Source organism: Psittacula echo (assembly GCF_963264785.1).
Source record: "Psittacula echo genome assembly, chromosome: 3".
In the NCBI taxonomy this organism is placed as follows: Eukaryota; Metazoa; Chordata; class Aves; order Psittaciformes; family Psittacidae; genus Psittacula; species Psittacula echo.
In genome coordinates, this window is record NC_137736.1 from 90,544,560 (window position 1) to 90,561,438 (window position 16,879).

Sequence of the window (16,879 nt, forward strand, 5' to 3'; positions counted from 1 at the left end):
TGTACCTACTTCCTCCATTAGAACATGCTGTCCTAATTAGTTCCTTTATCTCATTTCTCTCTGTGTTCAGGCTGGACCCTACATTTCCTTACTCAGCTTTTGTATGAGGCATGTTTGTATATAGTGTCCAAAGTTCGGTATTTCACTTCAGACTCTTACGAGAAGTCAAAATGTAATTATATGAGTGGCTTGCATTATATAAATAGGGTATTATGATTCTTAAATAGCATGTCAAATATAGATACTATCTGATGACAGAAAAAAAACCCAAACAGCTTTCTCTCTTCATATAACCTAAAAATATTTTGCTCTCATGCTATCACTGATGCTATCTTTTTTATTCTGTGCTGATTCAAGCTAACTGAAACAATTTGTAATTGTTTAGGTCCTAGGTGGATGGATGTGGTAAATGCAGTCAACACAATCTTGAGAAGGAGATACTTGAAGCTGTGCTCAAAACAGACAAGTCTTTATTTTACTATATCAGAGCAAGAAAAATCCTTTCTTTCAGACTGTCTTAAGTTCATTAAGATAGCTTAGAAATCTTTACTTCTGAAGGAAAACAAAAACTGCTTTATTTTAGGCATTTAAAATAATGAAATCTTTTCTTTTACTGAATACAATGTAAATTTGGATAAAATCCAGAGCATCAGGAAACCTGGGGGTTTGTGCTTCAAAATGCCAGATGTTATTGTGCCTTCCAGCACAAGATCTGTATCTGTATGTGGTATTTACTTCCAGAGGCAAATTGTTTCTTGTATAGATGGTGATACAAAGTGTAATCAAACAGAAATAAATGTATATTTTAATAAACATCTAGGAGAGACTGCTGAGTTGATGCCCCTGTACTGTAATATTAGTTGCCTTATTAAAAACAGACTAATGTGGGGAAAAAAAAAATGTTTTCTAAATTGCTACTCAGGATAAATTACAACCATCTTTTGTGAAGAATTTGGCTGTAATTTATTCCTTTCTGGTTTATAATGAATTTGTTATCCTAAATGAGATTTCTGTTATCATCTTAAATAATAATTAATCTATTAGCTACTATTTGAATGGTCAAATCATTGTAGTAGTACTTGATATACTGCATACCAATATTTTAAAAAGACCTAAGCTTATTTTCCCTTTTGGGATAATGGACTATTTCTGAAAATTACACTGTATACAAATAGTTATAATGATTATGCATCAAATTGAAGGAATTTATTCCTTACATAATTTTAATTGATCCTTTTTAGTAGCTCTGATAGCTTGCTATCAGAATTTAACATCTAAGAGTTAGATTTAATCTAAAATCTAGATTTAAATCTTAGATTTAACAACTAAGATTTCATTTTAAAGTCTTATTATTTTGAACTATAAAATAAAAATCTTAATTCCTGCTTTAAATAAAGGCAGTGTCAGCTGGTTATAGGCCTCGGCAAATGTGGTGATTTTAGGAGTTAAATACCCTCATTAAAAACAATACTCAATTTTAAGGGACAGCTTCTTAAGAACAAACTGGGTGAAATACACAGCATTACACTAGCAGAGATTGTTATACAAAGTTCTTTGTTGCATTGCTACTTTTGCTAAAGGACTTTTCTGATCAAGATTTTTGGTCACTGGAAAGTCATTGAAAAAAACTTGGACATAAAGATGGGATATATCTGAATAAATCTTGGTATATACACCCAAACTAGTTTCCTTGACTGTATTTTTAGGAAATAAACACATTTTATGAGCATTTTAAATCTAGTTTCTGCTGGACATGTGCTTCACAATAATATGAATTCCATTGTGAAAGGGTCTCTAAAGAGAAAAGGGTGACTAATTCTAATGTGACTAGAGAATATATATCTTCATTTGGCCAGACAAATCCTATCCAAAGACACATAGGGTTTCTTTTTAAAGGACTTAAGCAACTGAGTTGCAAATAAGCTCTTCTGAAATCACCAGTAAGTTTTTCTGTCACTTGAATTCATGTTAGCAAATTTTAGATATTCAAAGTAGTAATTAAATTGGGAACCTCGTCACTCTTAGGTGTCTTCTGTGCTCAATAGAAAGATCTTAAGAGGATTCTATTGTTTTCTATTTTCTAATGTAGAGACAACATAGAATGAAAAGATGTCTACATTTTGTATCTCATTTAAATGTCTTGTATATTTTGTATCATTTAAATACAGTTAATTACATTAAAAAAAGGCCCAAATTTATTTAGGTTTAAGTTAAAATTCAGGGAATAAGACTGATTTCACCTAGGAAATAGATGATAGGTAGAAGGAGATCTACCATTAGAGCTGAGCTAAATGTCTAGATTCTTTTTGTAACTATCAGAGAGAAGGTCATCAACAGAGTACAATTCCATTCTATTTTAGGTAGAAGTTAATGACATTCAAAATGTTACCTATCACAGCATCTTAACCACGTGAACCCTCCAAACTATGAATAACTCATCTATCTTGTACCTTATCTGTATTGTACAAGATGATTCTTTATTAATCAAAGGGAAAAAAAGAAAAAGAAAAAAACAAACAACCTACCGAACAAAAAAAAACCCCTACAAACAGACGTCTACTACAAAATTACATATACATTAAAACCAAAACAAATACAGTAGAAAATTTCTATGTATGGACTTAAGGAAGTTTTCAATAAGCCTGTTGGAAAGATACTGTATGATGCTACTTGCTTTGGTGAACTTAATACAGTAGACATGTTCTTCCCAAGAATATTCTATGGCACTGCTTAACATTCTAATAGGGATGTAGATGCTACTTCCCAGCCATTCCCTCTGACACTGGCAGGAACTACCCAACATAAGGTGGTCTTTAAGATGTATCTATATTTTCTTGCTCACTCTCAGATCCTGGTGCCTTGGCTGTATAAATAATAATTGCCTCTGGACTGTTTTTGGAAGCTGCTCCACAGTTTTGGGTAATAATTCACTCCAGTGATGACACCTATTAAGCAGTATGAGTAAGATTGCAACTAGCCTGGCTCCTTCCAGATTACTCAGTGCTGAAGCAACATTGAAACTTCTTCGTGGATCAAATATCCTTTATGACACAATGTATTTCCCTGTTTTCCAGCAAGCATCATGACTGTCTCTCTTTCCAAACACAACAAAACCATCCCCCCAAAATAAGAATTGTTTTAATTTAAGCATGGACAATATATGGGGTATCTCAAGTAGCAACATGCAGTCAGTCTAATTTAGAGAGTCTGTGAACAGTGTAGACGTACACCATTTGGAAACAATGCAGATGTACTGTCAGAAATGGAGCCGTAGATCCTTATTATATATTGTATATAGCTGAAGAATTAATAAGAGTTTTTATAATAACACCTCCTATAATCTAACTATGATTTTCAAGGTACCTGTTTATGAAACTCCAGATCTTAACAGTTTTTCCCTTTTTAAATCCAAAATGTTGAGCTTGAAACATAAATCAATATTTGTTTTGTTTTGCTTTCTACTATAGCAGATAGTGCTGCCCTTGGGAATTGTCTTTCACCTTTCCAAAGATTTTATTACAATATTTAATAAAGATCTATGATGTATCTTTTTTATTATATTAATTCCTACAAGGAATACTTTTATACCCTGCAGTTCTTGTTTAGTTGTTTTGATCTGTGCCAGACTGGTTTCAGTAGATCAAAAGATTATAAATTGCTAACTCCTGAGTTGATTGAAACATAGCAGCACTATAAATCCTTGTGATAGATTTTCTTGCATCAAAATTAGGTCAGCTTTATTACTTACTTTGAGGCTGTTTCTTTTTGTATGAAATGGTATTGACAAAAAACCCAAGTTAGTTTACAGAGTCTAGTATAAAAGCCTTATATATCTCATCAAGCCGTGGTACTAGGTATGTTGACATATTCATGGTATTTTATCAGAATGCATTAGGTGTGTGTGACATAATTTTTCAGAAACTAGCCTCTAGGCAAAAGCATTAATACTAGTTTAAATCATAGCACTGAGATTATACATGTTAACATTAAACAGAGGTTTAATGTTTGGGGGTTTTTTTCAGAAGAAAAATTGGGCTAATGTTCTTAGGGAAAAAAAAAAAAAAAAAACCCAAGCAAAAAAAACTCAAAAAAATCCTAAAATACAAAAAGAACCCAGAAAAAAACAAAATCCAACCAACCAAAACAAACCACAAATAAGATAAAAAAATTTAAATATTGGTTAAATGTGTATGTGGCCAGAATTATAAAATTGAACTTAGAACTATTTCCAGGTACTTTTTTTTTTTCCACTAGCTCAATGGTTACATTCATTTTAACACTACATATGAAATATTCTATCTCACAACAGAAAATTGGGTATAACTAGCTTCTACCCATCTTTTCCCTCAAACTGACCACTTGTCCCTGACCCTGCACTGCATATGCAAATATATATCCATGTCTAGAAGTGAATAAGAAATTAATTCCCATTATATGTAATCTGAAAAGCCACAACTGTATTTAGAACATAGGTTAGGGGAGTACAGCTGGGGCAAAAATAGATGTGTTTGATGTAGAATCTGAAACTGTTTGGCCATGCTTTATCAGTGGGCAAACTGTTTGCTGAAATCTTCCTGTGTATCTCTTGGCTCACTCAGGGATAGGGATAGGGGGGTTACCACCTCAGTTTTGAGTTCTGTTGCTTCCTCCTACTTGTTACAGCTCTGCTTTGGAGTAGCCTGCCTTATTCACTTCTTTCTCCTTCCCCTTCTTAGTAGGGGTTTCTTCCCTTGCTAGGTGAACTGACTTTCACGTCCCATATTTCTTTTCCTGTATAGGGGCAACTGATACTGGCATAGGTTGGTTCTATGGCTCAGCTGCAGTGCCTGTCACCGTGGTTGGAATAGCCACAGTGTCTGTTGTTTTTGTTGTCAGATCCAGAAACCTTCCCTTCCCCCGAGGGAACACAATAGTCGTGGTGTGCTCCTTCACCTCACCTGACCATTATTTTGCACAACCCCTTTCAAGTGATAACCACCAGTGACGGGGTCATAATGATGGGTCTGGTTGTGATGGCTGTATCTGACTCAAAGTGGATTCAGAGGAGGCAGATAATGATGCAGTTGCCAAGGGCTAATTAAAGCAATGCATCCATCTAACCACACTGCTAGTCAATGTCCAACTCAAGACAAGTTTGGAAGAAACTAGTATCTACAGCTGGTACAAAAATATGACTATGGATCAATCATCTTACTCCATCATGGACAGGCCAGGGCCTGTTGAATTTTTCTGCACGGCAGGAGGCTGCATAACAGGATCTCCCCTTGAGTAGGGATGTCTCTCAAGGTTGAGTGACTTCTTATCATACCAGATACTCAATAAGTGAATTGGGAATAAATGCACTGAAACATTGAAATCTCAGCTAAATGGTATAACAGATTGTCGTGGTTTAAGCCCCGGCTGTAAATTAGAACCACGCAGTCTACTTCCCCCCCCCACTCCCCAGAGGGATGGGGAGGAGAATCGAAAGAATGCAGCTCCCACGGGTTGAGATAAGAACAGTCCAGTAACTCAGGTATAACACAAATCACTACTGCTGCCACCAATAATAATAATGATAAGAGAAATAACAAGGGAAGAAAATATGATACCGCTCGCCGGAAAAGAGCCCGACCAAAAAGAGGACGTGCCCTTCCGGGTAGCTCCCAGTTACATCCCCGGGCATGACATGCTGTGGTATGGAATACCTCTTTGGCTAGTTTGGGTCAGGCGTCCTGTCCCTGCTTCCTCCCGGCCCCTCCTCCTCCCTGGCAGAGCATGAGACTCACAAAGTCCTTAGTCAGTCTAAACATCAGTGTTATCAGCTCTTCCCAGGCCAAAAGTCAAAAACACAGTGCTGCAACAGCTACTAAGAAGGAGAAAAAGTGACTGCTACTGCTGAACCCAGGACAGTATCCACCCCTTATTCCATACCATTCACGTCATGCTCAGATCCCACATTTTCCATACACCCTCACTCTCATTTCAGTGCACTGTTATCTTAGTGCACGGACCAATTCCTATAAAGCTACTGAGTCCATTCGGTTCATGATGTTGGGCTCCATCTCTTGGAACAGTCTTTCAGAGCAGGAGAAGCTGTGTGCAGTGTTGGATCGTTCCCTGCTGCTGATGCTGATCATTCCTTTACTGTAGAACTCATCCGGTTCTATCAAAGTTCATTTTCTGTTGGGATGATGGTCGGAGGGAAGTCAGGGCCAGTCGCTGGTGCCCTGCAGACTTCTAGTTGATGGCTATAGCAGGCAACAGCGTACAATTGAGTTCATTGTCTGTTTTCCCCTAAAATCAAATCCCCTTGAGGTACGCATCGGACTTCCCCATCTTCCTGCATTACACACCAAGTATATCCAGGTCCCTGAGCAAAAGCAATCCCACGAGTGGGTTTGCCTTTACCTGAAGCAGGAATAACCCAGACTGTCTTCCCCAGCAAATTCTTCATGTGCACCACAGGAACTTTGTCCCCCTCTACAATATGTAAAAGTTCCGACTGGGCTGGGCCAGCCCTGTTGGCAGATCCTCTGGTGTTGACCAACCAGGTGGCCTTTGGCAAGTGTGTATCCCAATGCTTGAAAGTTCCCCCACCCATTGCTCTCAGTGTAGTTTTTAACAGCCCATTGTACCATTAGATTTTCCCAGAGGCTGGTGCATGGTAGGGGATGTGCTATACCCACTCAATGCCATGCTCTTTGGCCCAAGTGTCTATAAGGTTATTCTGGAAATGAGTTCCATTGTCTGATTCAATTCTTTCTGGGGTGCCATGTCGCCACAAAATCTGGTTCTCAAGGCCCAGGATAGTGTTCCTGGCAGTGGCGTGGGGCACAGCGTATGTTTCCAGCCATCCGGTGGTTGCTTCCACCATGGTAAGCACATGGCGCTTGCCGTGGCGGGTTGGTGGGAGTGTGATATAATCAATCTGCCAGGCCTCCCCATATTTGTACTTCAGCCATCGTCCTCCATACCAAAGAGGCTTTAACCGTTTGGCTTGTTTAATTGCAGCACATGTTTCACCCTCATGAATAACCTGGGCAATAGTGTCCATTGTTAAGTCCACCCCTCGATCACGGGCCCATCTGTATGTTGCATCTCTGCCCTGATGGCCTGAAGTGTCATGGGCCCACCGGGCCAAAAATAATTCACCTTTATGTTGCCAATCTAAGTCCATCTGAGCCACTTCAATCTTAGCAGCTTTATCCACTTTTTGGTTGTTCTGGTGTTCCTCAGTGGCCCGACTCTTGGGTACATGGGCGTCTACATGGCGTACCTTCACCACCAGGTTCTGCACCCGGGCAGCGATATCTTGCCACAGTGCAGCAGCCCAGATGGGTTTACCTCTGCGTTGCCAGTTGCTCTGCTTCCATTGCTGCAACCACCCCCACAGGGCATTTGCCACCATCCATGAGTCAGTAGAGAGATAAAGTACTGGCCACTTTTCTCATTCAGCAATGTCCAGGGCCAGCTGGATGGCTTTCACCTTGGCAAACTGACTCGATTCACCCTCCCCTTCAGCAGTTTCTGCAACTTGTCGTTGAGGACTCCATACAGCTGCCTTCCATCTCCGATGCTTTCCCACAATACAGCAGGACCCATCAGTAAACAAGGCATACTGCTTTTCACTTTCTGACAGTTTATTATATGGTGGGGCCTCTTCAGCACGCATCACCTCCTCCTCTGGTGACATTCCAAAATCTTTGCCCTCTGGCCAGTCCATGATGACTTCTAGAATGCCTGGACGACTGGGATTTCCTATTCGAGCTCGTTGTGTAATTAGTGCAGCCCATTTACTCCATGTCGCATCGGTTGCATGATGTGTAGAGGAGACCCTGCCTTTGAACATCCAGCCTGGAACGGGCAACGGGGTGCCAGGAGGAGCTGTGCTTCAGTGCCAATCACCTCCGAAGCAGCTCGAACCCCTTCATAGGCTGCCAGTATCTCTTTCTCAGTTGGGGTATAGCTGGCCTCAGATCCTTTGTATCCCCGACTCCAAAAGCCAAGGGGTCGACCTCGAGTCTCCCCTGGAGCTTTCTGCCAAAGGCTCGAGGTAGGACCTTTCTCCCCGGCTGCGGTGTACAGTACATTTTTTACATCTGGCCCAGTCCGGACTGGTCCAAGGGCTACTGCATGAACTATCTCACATTTAATTTGCTCAAAGGCTTGTTGTTGCTCAGGGCCCCATTTAAAATCGTTCTTCTTCCAGGTCACATGATAGAGAGGGCTTACAATCGAACTGTAATTTGGGATGTGCATTCTCCAGAACCCCACAGCACCCAAGAAAGCTTGTGTTTCTTTCTTATTAGTTGGTGGAGACATTGCTGTTATTTTGTTGATCACATCTGTAGGGATCTGGCGACGTCCATCTTGCCATTTTATTCCCAAAAACTGAATCTCCTGTGCAGGTCCCTTGACCTTACTCCGTTTTATGGCAAAACCAGCTTTCAGCAGGATTTGGATTATTTGCCTCCCTTTCTCAAAGACTTCTTCTGCTGTATCACCCCACACAATAATGTCATCAATGTACTGCAGGTGTTCTGGAGCTTGCCCCTGTTCCACTGCATTCTGGATCAGTCCATGGCAAATGGTAGGGCTGTGTTTCCACCCCTGGGGCAGTCGGTTCCAAGTGTACTGGACGCCCCTCCAAGTGAAAGCAAACTGTGGCCTGCACTCTGCTGCCAAAGGAATTGAGAAGAATGCATTGGCAATATCAATCGTGGCATACCACTTGGCTGCCTTTGACTCCAGTTCATACTGAAGTTCTAGCATGTCCGGTACGGCAGCACTCAATGGTGGTGTGACTTCATTCAGGCCACGATAGTCTACTGTTAGTCTCCACTCTCCATTAGACTTTCGCACTGGCCATATGGGGCTATTAAAGGGTGAGTGGGTCCTGCTGATCACTCCCTGACTCTCCAGACTACGGATCAGCTTATGGATGGGAATCAGGGAGTCTCGGTTGGTGCGATATTGCTGCCGGTGCACTGTTGCGTTCGCGATTGGCACTTGTTGTTCTTCGACCTTCAGCAACCCCACAACAGAGGGATCCTCTGAGAGACCAGGCAAGGTGGACAGCTGCTCATTTTCCTCAGTCTCCAAAGCAGCAATACCAAAAGCCCATCGGTACCCTTTTGGGTCTTTGAAGTACCCTCTCCTGAGGTAATCTATGCTGAGGATGCATGGAGCCTCTGGACCAGTCACAATGGGGTGCTTTTGCCATTTCCTTCCAGTCAGGCTGATCTCAGCCTCCAGTACAGTCAACTCTTGGGATCCTCGTGTCACTCCAGAGATATAGATGGGTTCCACCCCTTGACAGCTTGACGGCATCAGGGTACACTGTGCACCGGTATCTACCAGAGCTTTATACTTCTGTGGGACTGATGTGCCAGGCCATCTGACCCACACAGTCCAGTAAATCCGATTATCCCCTACCTCCACCTGGCAGGAGGCAGGGTCCCTCTAACAGTCATCACAACGTTGGACACCTAAGTCGTGTTGAAAGGGATTATTCTTCGTTATCACAGGAGCTGGAGTAAAATCAGCTCTTCCGCTCCATCTGGGAACCTGCTCACCAGAGACTGAAGCCGCAGCTCTCATGGGATGATTAGTCTTGACCCTTGTTCCTATTTTCAATTCATGCACCCGTTCCTCCAAAGCTGAAGTAGGTTTTCCATCCCACTTCGTCATGTCTTCTCCATGATCCCACAGGTAAAACCATAGGGTGGCCCATGGTGTTTGCCTTCCATATCTTCTGTCTCGAACAATAGGACGTCTTTTGTTAACAGCTGAGACGTGTGTTGGTACACGTGAGGAGCTGGATAAATCAGATAGATCGTCCCTCAATTGTTTGACATCCTGGGACAGTTTTTCCACAGCTGAGATGATGGAAGGGGTGAGATTGTCTTCGAACTCTCGGAGTTTGTGAATCATTTCATCCACTGTTGGTGTTACTATGTCACCCCAGGTTACTGTTGCCAATGAATGGGCATATGATGACGGTGCATTCCGTGTAAGTTTTCGCCACATGGGTCGTGTACATTCGACTTCATCTGGGTCTATGGGTATATCTCCGTTATTCGGTTTGATGTGATAAATCATCTCTACGATGGCTGATTCCCTCAGAGACTGGATGCCTTTGTCTAAAGTAGTCCACTTGGCCGAACGACTCGTAACATCGTCCTTGTATGGAAATCTTTCTTTCACAGCTGCCAAGAGCCGCCTCCAAAGACTGAGGGACTTTTTCTCTCTTGCAATTGCTTTGTCAATTCCCCCTTCTCTAGCAAGTGATCCCAGCTGCTTGGCTTCTGTACCTCCTAGTTCGTGACCATCGGCCCCATTGTCCCAGCATCGGAGCAACCAGGTGATGATGTGCTCCCCTGGTTGACAGGTAAAATCTTTTCGCATATTCCGTAGCTCGGTTGAGGTCCGAGGTCGAGAAGTCACCTCTTCTTCTTCTTCGTCATGTGATGATGACTCCTGACCAGATGCTGTCCTGAGTGGTGAATACATTGTTTCTTCATCTTGCTTCACCCTTCTTGCCTCTTTTTTGCTTTTTCTCTTGCGTACAGGGGCAATCGATATTGGTACGAATTGGTCCTCTGGTTTAGCTGCAGTCATTATCACTGTGCTTTGAGTAGCAACAGTACTTGTCGCTGGGGGTGGTGTAGCTGCTGTGGTTGGAGCTGGGGTAGCTGCACTGTCTGTTGCAGTCGAAGTTTGAGTAGTGGCTGTACTTGTCGCTGGGGTAGCTGCACTGTCTGTTGCAGTCAAAGTTTGAGTAGTGGCTGTACTTGTCGCTGGGTGTAGTGTAGCTGCTGTGCTCGGAGCTGGAGTAGCTGCGCTGTCTGTTGCTTCGCTCTCAGATCCAGGGACATTTTTTCCCTTTTGAAGGTGCTGGAGAGTGTTGAACAAGGCCCGGTAAGCATAGGCCAAGCCCCAGCACGTTGACATGATTTGTCCCTCTCTGGTATGACCAGGATGACAACACACCTCATTTAAGTGTTTTACTAATTCTTCTGGATTTTGCACTTGTTCGGTGGTGAAATTCCAAAACACTGGAGGGGCCCACTGACCTAGATACTTGCCCATACTATCCCACACACCCTGCCACTCATGGCTATCCAACCTCGGGGAAAATCTCTCGGTCCCCCTATTTTGTCATCTAACCCCAGACAAGACCCAAACCCGACTCTGCTTAACTCTTGAGATCAGACGTAATGGTTGTGAACAAAACACACTCTGTATGCGTACCAACATGGTGACCCCCATCACAATCAGAAAACAGGTCTCAACAATATTAAAAGGCCACTCAAAAACTTCAAAACTCTCAAACGATGCTGTAAACGGTCTGGGAGGGGCACTGGGAGGGTAAAAGAATGTCTCCTTCATAGGTTGACCACCCAAGAAGGAGAAAAAAGATGTATAGTTGCTAAGCATTTGTATTATATACCTCCCAAAGTATAAAGGTGGTGACCACACTGGGAACACAAGCCAGATCAGTTTCATGATCAATCCTTCTATTGTATTACAAGTCATTGCCACAAAATACAACGAGACAACAACCTTAGCCCAAGCCCCACACTTGAAAAACACCAACACAGGAAATACCGGCTCTAAGTAACCTATGGCATATTGAGACTGTGAGATCAAAAACAACAACTTTGAGAGCCAATAAATCAGCATTGTGACGAGTGACTATTAATCCAAAACACTGAATGCTTATCACAAATATGATTAGACACACTCCGGTCAGATCTGTCGTTATCTCAACCCTTCGTGCCCCATGTTGGGCGCCAAAAAGAACTGTCGTGGTTTAAGCCCCGGCTGTAAATTAGAACCACGCAGTCTACTTCCCCCCCCCACTCCCCAGAGGGATGGGGAGGAGAATCGAAAGAATGCAGCTCCCACGGGTTGAGATAAGAACAGTCCAGTAACTCAGGTATAACACAAATCACTACTGCTGCCACCAATAATAATAATGATAAGAGAAATAACAAGGGAAGAAAATATGATACCGCTCGCCGGAAAAGAGCCCGACCGAAAAGAGGACGTGCCCTTCTGGGTAGCTCCCAGTTACATCCCCGGGCATGACGTGCTGTGGTATGGAATACCTCTTTGGCTAGTTTGGGTCAGGCGTCCTGTCCCTGCTTCCTCCCGGCCCCTCCTCCTCCCTGGCAGAGCATGAGACTCACAAAGTCCTTGGTCAGTCTAAACATCAGTGTTATCAGCTCTTCCCAGGCCAAAAGTCAAAAACACAGTGCTGCAACAGCTAGTAAGAAGGAGAAAAACTGACTGCTACTGCTTAACCCAGGACACAGATGGATTGCACGTACGTAATCTTTCAGACATAAGGTCTCGACCAAGTCTGAGACGAAGTCTGGATATGGACGCACCTAAACTCCCCTCTGAGTTTAGAACACAAGGGGATCCTTTCTGAAGCTCATGACTCTCAACTGTAGAATCTCCCTGACAATTTTGTCTGACCCTGTGCTTTATGCAGTAAATACCCAAGTGTACTTTGCTGTCGAATATCGTTAAACCACCGACACATATGCCATTGAACTTCATTAATTTATTGTGTTATATCAATAAGGTACATTGTTGCTCCTCTCTTGAATAAATGCATGATTCAGTCCCTGACAATAGTGTCGAGCAGGGCTTGGTAAGCTTGGGCCTGGCACCAGCATGTTGCACTGATCTGTACCTCTCTAGAATCACCAGGGTGATAATTTTTCCAAATATTTTACCAGTTTTTCTGGGTTCTGCATTTGTTCAGGGGTGAAGCTCCAAATCACTTAAGGTGCCAGCTGTACTAGGCACTTGCCCATATTATACCATACACCCTGCCACTCCATAAGTCCCCAGCCTTAGGGCAGATCTCTGGGTGATAAATAGTTGTTTAACCTTAAATGAGACCTGAAACACATCCAGGAGAGATAGCAATAGAAACATGCTAATTCGGACATCCCGAGGATATTAAAAATCCCTAAGAGTCATTGTAACTAGTGAGAAGGGAAAAGTGAAGGAGCAGGGGAACGTGTCACTTCCCCTGATCTCCCCCATAGATGGGATCTACAAGGAGGAAGAATGGAATTATTTGTAGTTTCTGAGAGATGGTCCCTAAACACGGCAGTGCTGAGTACAAATACCAGATTAGTCTCACAACCAGTAACTTCATCATATCATAAACCATAGTTACACAGTAGAACAAAATTGCAACCTTAATCCAGTTGCCAAAGCTGACAAAGAACACAACAGAGAACATACACAGCAAGTGCTACATGACCAACTCTGAGAACAAGCAGAACAACTCTGAGAGAAAATAAACTAGCATTGTGATCAGCAACTATTAAAGTAATAAAATGAACACTTATAGCAAAGTCGTTTTAATATACTCTGATCATATCTGTTGCTATGTCAATCCTTCATGCCCAATGCCGAATGCCAGAAGGGCTGTGGTGGTTTAACCCTGCAGGCAGCTAAACACCTTCCCAGAGGGATGGAGGAGAGAACTGGTAAAAATGTAAAACTCATGGGTTGAGATAAAGACAGTTTAATAGGACAGAAAAGGAAGTCTTAATATTCTGTTCTTGTAGGTGTTTCTACCTGACCCAGAAAGCAACAGGAAAAGACAAACAGGAAGCCTTCTTCTCTGCTGTCCATCCTCATCCTTTAAAAAGAACAGAGCACATATTTATTGTGGACAATTAGAACAAATGTAATCTAGTATACCATTCAAAGAAATTAAAAACAGACCCACAATCTCCCAGAGCAAGATAAATCTATTTATCTTGTCCAAAACATTGATGGCTTCCATTACAAGCCTGTGTTGATGGAGCAATATATTAAAAGTTGTTCCCCATAGATATACTTGTATTGAATCCTCAGCAAAAATTAATGGTTTGACTTTTTTGTTTGCTCTTTCTCATGGTCCATCTAGTTTCCTTTTTTCTCTTGTTTATTTTTAATTCCCTTCTTTCTCACATGATGTTCTTAATGGATTGTCTAGGCTACTGTTGCTGTCAGGGTATCTGTCACCTGCCACAGTAAGGATCAGGATGTGCACAGGAATTCATTTTCAGTGGATACAGGGACAGGTTTCTTGGCAGTAATGGTAGGAGGCAGCTGAAATAAGAGGTGTCATCATGACAAAACAAATCAGCTCCAGGTAAGACACCATTTATCGTGTCTTAGGCTTCAGACTGAGAAAGCCAGACTTATTCCTTCCCTGCCTCCCTGTCTCCCTCTCTCTTTCCAGCCTGCCTGCCTGCCTTTGTCCCTCCCTCATAGCTATATAGTTTGATTCTTTTATATAAGAGGTTAATTCTTTTATACACACTGTATAATTCTGGTATTGTTTTAGAAATTGGCTTTCCCAGGAATAAAAAGTAAATGATACAAAAAGCCACTGTTACCCCAGCAGGCTAGAAATTAACTCAAATGCGTACAAGTTGGTATGACAACAATTCCCAATTCCTTTACCTATCTTTTTCTGCTATCCCCAAACCTCAGTTTTCTGTTAACACAGAGTGCAAATCAATGGTTAGTTTAAAGAAGTCTCAGAAAGTGCTTTTAAAACCAGTCTAAAATAACTGTCGGTACATATAAAAGATCTGTAGACTTCACAGTTCTTTGAAAAATAGTTTGCTCAAATGATAAATACATGTGTCTAGCCTCCATCACATGTATGTTCTATTTTTGCCTTCTGCTAGGAATCTAAGCTTCAAGCAGACATCCTAATGAGAGTGCATGCTGTGACAATCTGCTGGGTAAGCTACTATATGCAGAGCATTTTCATTATTTTTAAATGTATGTAGTCTGCCTATGAGTACTTGATGTTTCCTTTTACGCCTATCTCATCAAATTCTGGTAAAGATCCATGAAAAGGCAACTCTGAAGAAAACACCTGAGTGATATAATGATATAAACTCCTTCTTAGCTTTACATTTATAAGCCATTTTTTTGTTAGTGTAATTGAATTTGCTGATAAGCACCTGGGAATTTTTTCATGTTGTTGTCCTTGGATTAGTAATGCCTTCTCCTAACTTAATGTGCAACAGTAATTTTTGTCTGTTCACTGTTCCTTAGATAACAAAATTATTTTATACATAAGATATCTTTCCTGTGGAGTTCATGTAGTCATGATGTTTCAAAACAGCAAGAATCAAGATCTGTAAGGAAGAAAAAAATTACCTTTTCCTACCCGCTGTTCCATTCTGCACAGTATATTTCAATGCCAGTAGTTTATCATGAGCAACAACATATTGTAATTCAGTATCAGTAAATCATAACTTAAAGGTAATAAATAACGATTTGAATGCCTGCTTTAATCTAACAAATTCAGTTTGTTATGACTTAGTTGGCATATCTAAACAGAGAAGGCAGAAAAAAATATTGAAGAGAAGATATCACTACACTGTCAAAACTGAAACTTTTTACTGCAGCCATGCAGGGGTGGAGTGTCCCTGGTACTTCCATGCAGATTATTCCAGACAACTACATTCTGCAGTCAAAATGGAGCCTACCTTCTCTCCTACTGAAACTGTAATAGCTATTTTTAATAACTTAATCTTGACAAATATTTTGGTGCAAACATTCTTGTGATCACAACAGCAATTTCAAACACCTGAAGAACAGAGATGCATGCTTGCTGAACACTGCAGTTCTTAACCCAAAGGACTCTTTGACCAAAGTTATTTTATCATCGAGCTGGCTTTGTACATCTTCACAATTCAAAATATTTATCTAACTGAATATATGCCTGACTGGAAGACAAAGACTATAACAATAATTAAAAATATTGCCTTCAATTTAAAAAAAACCCCAAACCAACTGTTATTTGCTAACAGCCATCTGAATATGCACTTAAAATCACTTTAAAGCTTGTTTGCATTTCTGAATTTTTTTGCAGTACAATTTACCTAAATTTTTGATTCAGATTGAAATCAAGAGGAGTCTTCACTTACCTCCTAACAAGAAGTTACTGTTTCCAGTAAGCGCTGTTGCTATACCTTTACAGTTCTTTGCTCTGAGTTAACTTTTACTAGTAATGAAAAGCACCAGACAGGGAAATCTTATAATGGCCATGCATTCTCTTTTATTTTTTAAAGATTTATTTAAGAAAAGTATCATGTTAAAAGTAGTTGAACCAGTGGCCAGAATAATGTTTCAGCTGAAATTTTCCCAGATATCATGTTTAGAATATTTAATTCAGAATCAGTTCCTCCTGTTTCTTTTTTCCCCTCTTTTGTTAAGGAAATGATTAAAGTTGTTCAGAATGACAAAATCAGGTGAAAATGATTACAGCAAATTGGCACTCCCAAAAGACAGAATTCGATTTTGGAGGAAACTGGCAACTGCAAGTTTCAGAACAAATTAAGCATGCTGTCTCATCATAAATTCTAAAATATATTTACTTCCTGATAATTTCTTTATAAGCATGAGTAATTGAGCATGCAAAGCACTCCCTGTGCAACGAATGTAGGTAAAATAGAGGAAGTCCAATCCTGTCATTTAGATAAATCCAGAGCCGTACAATTTCATTTGCATGTAATAAAACCATAAAATCTATTAACATCTGCACCACAACAGGATTTTTATTTCATTGCCTACAATTACAGCACCACAATTATAGAGAAAGTTAATATGAAAATATATGGCACCTTATTCTGATCTCCAAACCAAATTATGTGGTGTATATTCAGTGTGAATACCTGTGTGCATGCATACATTTATATGTGTATATGGATTTATGTATAAGTACAAACTTACAATATTTATGGAAATTGTTCAAACGGAAGGACATAACCAATGTATTTCTTTGTAATTCACTTAGAAATAGGGGTGAGCACGCTTAACAAATGTGGCTAAGCATACTTAACAATTCTCCCACTAT